The sequence below is a fragment of the Rhinoraja longicauda genome, chromosome 31, assembly GCF_053455715.1.
Source record: "Rhinoraja longicauda isolate Sanriku21f chromosome 31, sRhiLon1.1, whole genome shotgun sequence".
NCBI lineage: Eukaryota > Metazoa > Chordata > Chondrichthyes > Rajiformes > Arhynchobatidae > Rhinoraja > Rhinoraja longicauda.
Window position 1 is genome coordinate 23,819,327 of NC_135983.1, and position 6,163 is coordinate 23,825,489.

Genomic DNA, 6,163 nt, shown 5'->3' on the forward strand with positions numbered 1-6,163 from the left:
GAATTCCACGATTATGCTGTGCTACCCGTGGCAATCAAGACCCATTGAACCATCTGTGACAATTATTCGTCCTATTTTTTGATATCAAATATTGAGGGAGCTCCCAATTTAAAGACCCAATCGTGCAATGAAATGCCAGGCACAGCGGAGAGCCATTGGTGAGAGGGCATCTTTGCTGATGCGGTTTTCAACGAGCGAGTCTCATTAGTTGGCGCAGATATCAAGGTTTCTCAGTTTTCACTGACGGGGACAGGCGTCCATGCGCGACTCCCTGAGCGCCAAATTCATTCATTAAAAAGTAAATGACAAAAGGAAAATAAGCAGGCAATGGACAATAGGGTGCAGGAGTAGGCCATTCGGCCCCTTCGAGCCAGCACCGCCATTCAATGTGATCATGGCTGATCATCCACAATCAGTACCTCCGTTCCTGCCTTCTCCCCATACCCCCTGACTCCGCTATCCTTAATAAGCTCTATCTTGAAAGCATTCAGAGAATTGGCCTCCACTGCCTTCTGAGGCAGAGAATTCCACAGATTCACAACTCTCTGAGTGAAAAGGTTTTTCCTCATCATCTCCGTTCTAAATGGCCTACCCCTTATTCTTAAACTGTGGCCCCTTGTTCTGGACTCCCCCAACATTGGGAACATGTTTCCTGCCTCTAATGTGTCCAACCCCTTAATAATGTGTTTATACTAACTTTTTTGTTGCTGTTTGCAATTTCTACTCCAAAGGAAATGTGTAAATGGGAGGATGCGATGATAAGGTTATCGCGGACACCCCTTCCAGCGTCAGAGTGACTAGTTAATGTTACCGATGGTCTCTGAAGTAGCACGACGAGCTGGGCGAAAGCGGGAACGAAGCAACTTCTCAAGTTGGCGCTTGGACAGATGAGTTGTTCTGAAGTCCTGTGCTGCCCGAACCTTCGGCGTGTGTGACCTGTCGGTGGGAATAAGAGTCGGACTCATTGATAGACACAAAAAAAAACCCCAAGCTGGAGTAACTCAGCGGGCCGGGCAGCATCTCTGGAGAGAATGAATGGGTGAGATCTTCCTTCAGGCTCGGACACATTGGGATAACCTCGGACTATCTTCGATTGGGACTTGATTACCTTGCACTAAACGTTATTCCCCGTTGGCCAAACTGATCTCCAGGAGGCCGAGCACTTCAACTCCCCCTCCCGCTCCCAGTCTGACCTTTCTGTCATGGGCCTCCTCCAGTGCCATAGTGAGGCCCACCGCAAATTGGAGGAACAGCACCTCATATTTCGCTTGGGCAGCTTACAGCCCAGCGGTATGAACATTGACTTCTCCAACTTTAGATAGTTCCTCTGTCTCTCTCTTCCCCTCCCCCTTCCCAGATCTCCCTCTATCTTCCTGTCTCCACCTATATCCTTCCTTTGTCCCGCCCCACTGACTACCATGAAGAAGGGTCTCGACCCGAAACGTCACCCATTTCCTTCTCTCCCGAGATGCTGCCTGACCCGCTGAGTTATTCCAGCATTTTGTGAATCATTCCATTTATCTGGTGTCTGTGCGCTGTGAACGGGCTCGAATGTAATCGTGGACTGTCTATCCGTTGACTGGTTGGCACGCAGCAAATGTTTTTCACTGTACCTCTGTGCACGGGACAATAAACTAAACTCTAAACTCGAAGAGAGCACGACCTCCTGGTTCGTTCACGTAGGCGACAGAACGGATCATTGAAATCAGCATTGCTTGTGAATAGACACTACGACTGCCCAGACCCAAACCTCCCAACGCCAACCGCTGATGCCACCGTGTTGAAATACGCTGGGAATTAAAGTAGGAATGACCAATTCATCATAGATGTTGGTTGCACTGAACTTAGGACCCTGAACGTTATTTTCGAAACAAACATGGTTCTAAAGAGAGTATAAGACAATAACTGCAGATGCTGGTACAAATCGAAGGTATTTATTTCACAAAATGCTGGAGTAACTCAGCAGGTCAGGCAGCATCTCAGGAGAGAAGGAATGGGTGACGTTTCTTCAGTCTGAAGAAGGGTCTCGACCCGAAACGTCACCCATTTCTTCTCTCCTGAGATGCTGCCTGACCTGCTGAGTTACTCCAGCATTTTGTGAATAAATGGTTCTAAAGAGAGCTCGCCAAATTTCTTGACCGCAGTAGCATTGAAACCAAAATGATCACTTCAACGACTTGCTTCGTTGGTGAGGGGGGCGGGTGAAATCTGTTGGCAACGAAATTCGCCCCATGTAATGGAACTCTGCAGATGTTGGTTTACCACCGAAGATAGACACGAACATCTGGAGTAGTAACTGAGCGGGGCAGGCATAATCTCCGGAGAGAACGTGGCCCATTCCTTCTCTCCAGAGATGCTGCTTGACCAGCTCGCTGAGTTACTCCAGCTTTTGGTGTCTATCTTAGTTCCGAGTACCGTTTTACTGAGGCAGTATGTATAACAATAGTTTTCACACAGGGGGAAGGGGGGGAAAGTGGGGGCAGGAATGCGTGCGTTTGGAGTATACTGATCTTTGGGTCGTTCTTAAAAGGGTTCCTCGGCCGCCGCTGTTAAGTAAAGCTCATCATCACCCTTGTGGTCCGGAGTTGGTGGTGGGGGAAGCGGCGATGTGACGCCATTGCTTCCTATATATTTTTTTCCTTTCAATCCCTCCCGTGTGTATTGGAGGCTGGCGGTGTGGGAGGGACTCGGGTCGGACCAATGTAGCGCCGGAGGACCAGAGAAAGGTTCTCAACACCACAGGGCCTCCAGATCTGAATTTCACAGACAACCTAGTGGCTGGTCTCAGCCTCTCCCCGTTGATCTGTAACTCGTTGCAAAGTCCCGCTCTCTGGGACTCCAGCAGAATGAGACTCAGTGCTCTCAGAACAACCAGTTCTGCGTTTAACTCAATCTTTATTTATTTTTTCTCTGGGGGTCGGAGCGGGGGGGAGGGATAGTGGGGAAATCATTTAGTTGTACAAGTCATCGGTTCTGGGACAGAGTGAAACAAAACACATCTTTTGTCATTTGGCTTTAACAACAAAAAAAGATAAACTACGATTGTTTTATTCTTTATTTCTCCCCACTCGCTTCATTCACCTCCACTCGCTTCGCTCGTCGCTAATCGGACACCTCGCATCGAAAATAAAACGTATCGTTTACCCCTCCCCCCAACCCACACACACACAAACTCGCTCATTCACACACAAACACACCCCCCACACACACACTCACTCACACACTCACTCACACACACCCACACGCACACACACACACACACACACACACTCACACAGACACACAAACTCGCTCATTCACACACAAACACACACACTCACACACACACAAACTCGCTCATTCACACACACTCACACACACACACACTCACACACAAACTCGCTCATTCACACACACACACACTCATTCACACACACACTCACACACACACACACACACACACACACACACTTACACACACACACTTACACACACACAGAGTTCAATCTTACCAGTTTGTATAAATTAACTAGAGATTCTGCAACAACCATGTTTCAGGTGGGGGAAAGTACTAACTGGATCACACCCGGAGAGCGCTTTCGCTTTCAGCGTTAAGGTCAAACCAAGCGAAGCGCTCTCGCAGTGAAAAGGAAAGGAACCCAAATATTTCCGACCGAGGTCTCCCTTTCCCTCTCAGTCCCAGGACTTGTCCCCGGTCTCTCAGACCGGGCTCGGATCGCGCGTTTGAAGAAGTGAAATTTCAAGTCTAATGCATCTGGAGACGCTAACGTTCACGTAAAAAGCGCCCCCACACCGTCTCCCAGTCACACACGCTCCGCTCCGCAACACAACACAACACACACGGGCAAGCGGCTGCCTCCCTCCCGGGTCACCTGTGGCTAAAACACGGCCAGAAACCACACACTCACACACACACAGACACACACACACACACACAGACACACACACAGACACATAGACACCCACACACTCACCCACACACACTCACACACACAGACACTCACACACACTAACACACGACACACACACACACAGCCACACACACACACACAGACACTCTCACACACACACACACAGCCACACTCACACACACAGACACAGACACACACACACACAAACTCGCTCATTCACATAGACACGGACACACGCACTCACACGCTACTCTCACGCACACACACACGCAGACACACTCTCTCTCTCTCTCACACACACACGCACACACATCCGAAGTGTGAGGCGTGTAAAGGCATAAGTGCACCAATAATGAGCAAAAATAACAGAGACAAAGCAACAACCAGCACACTAATGAGAAACATCGCCCGCTCTCTCCCTTCTTCTCCTCCTCCTCCTCTCACTTGTCGCTCCAGTTTGCTCCGTCATGTGAGATTATATTTTTTTCATAAGGCAATAATGCAACTTTAGAGAGGGGTTGGCCAGCCAGCCCGCCTCTCGGTTGGAGCCGGTGACCGAATCTTGCGTCGAGCTGGGCACAGGTTGCAGTCAGCCCAGCCCAGACCACGTCTCCCTGACTTGCTGGGGTATCTGGGGCCAGTCGGTGGACGATAAAAGTAGGGACTGGTTGATTGATGAGTGTTTGGAGAACCCGCTCAATGGGGACACCCGGGAAGGTGGTGCTTGCGCTGGTGCGGGCTGATACATTAGCATATTCTTGTTTACCCATCTCCGTTCCGTGCGTATTCGAGAAGGAGGGAGGAGGAGGGGGGGGGGGGGGGGGGGGGGGAGGCAAGAAAGGGGGTCGTGTCTTATTAAGAAAAAAGGTTTCTGTGTAACTGGATCATTGTGGTTAAGGCGGTAGAAGAGGAAAGTCGTAAGCGAGGGAGAGAGAGAGAGAGGGGGGAGCGAGAGAGAGAGAGAGTGAGAGAATCAGACAGAGAGAGAGAGAGAGTCAGAGAGAGAGAGAGTCAAAGAGAGAGAGAGTCAAAGAGAGAGAGAGTCAATGAGAGAGAGTAAGAGAGAGAGAGTCAAATAAAGAGAGAGAGAGAGTCAAATAAAGAGAGCGAGTCAACGAGAGAGAGAGTCAAACAGAGAGAGAGTCAAAGAGAGTGAGTGAGAGGGACAGAGAGGCGCAAGACTGTAATGAAGATGCAAGTTTGGAGTTTGCTGTCCACTCTATGTGTCTTAGCCTGGCCATGGGCTCGGAGTGCGATGGGCAGATGCGGACAGGTCAGATGCATCGCTCCAAGCGTGCCCTGCTGCGGTCTGTGGATCAGCGAGCCGGTGCCGAGACTGACTCGTGTGGCACCAGGCTATCCCGCGGCAAGCGAGCGGTGCCCCGGCCGCGCTCGGACCATCACCCGGCTCAGGCAGATGCCGGCAGCTGCGTATCAGCAGCAGCAGCAGCAGCAGCCTCAGCCGCAGCAGCCTCCGTCACCGCCGTCAGCCCGCGACCCCAGCCCGGGCAGATCGCTCTACTTTCGCCGGCGCCGGCAACCAGCTACGCCTTCGGACGACCACCGACATTCCCCGGCAGCGGTTCTTCACCCTGGAAGTCAGTGTGAAACCAGAGGGAGGGGCAACGCTCGCCGGCTGTCATTGCAGGTAAGGAAGGTGTCAGCTCGCCAACTAGCGAAGGCGAAGAGGGAGAGAGAGAGAGAGGAGCCACACGCACAGAACCCCCCCCACCCCCCCCCCCCCCCCCTCCCCCGACCCTCGAGTCTCAGAGTAACTTTCTGATGTAAATAGTTACAACGTGCACCGGAGTAAAGTTTGCTCTAACCTACAACCTTCATCTTTTAACATTGGTCTCTCGTGTGTGGAGTGAGATGTTGCATTCAGAGCACAAGGCTACACAGACACACACACACCCCCCCCACACACACACACACACACACACACCACACACACACGCGTCTTTCAATTGGAATTATTACAGCTTATTTTTAAAATATATTTGTGTTGGTGTCTGGTTTTTAACTCTCAAAACTCTCTATCCGAAATCGCCCTCGTACCCACATCCTCGGGGAGAGGGGGATTGCTGTCGCGTGAGTAAATGTAAAATTAATATGTAAAATTAATTATCTTAAAGGCCACTTCTCGCTCACGGTCGGTCTCTCTCTGTCTTTCACTCACTCTCTGTCTTTCACTCTCTCTCTCTCTCTCTCTCTCTCTCTCTCTCTCTCTCTCTCTCTCTCTCTCTCTCTCT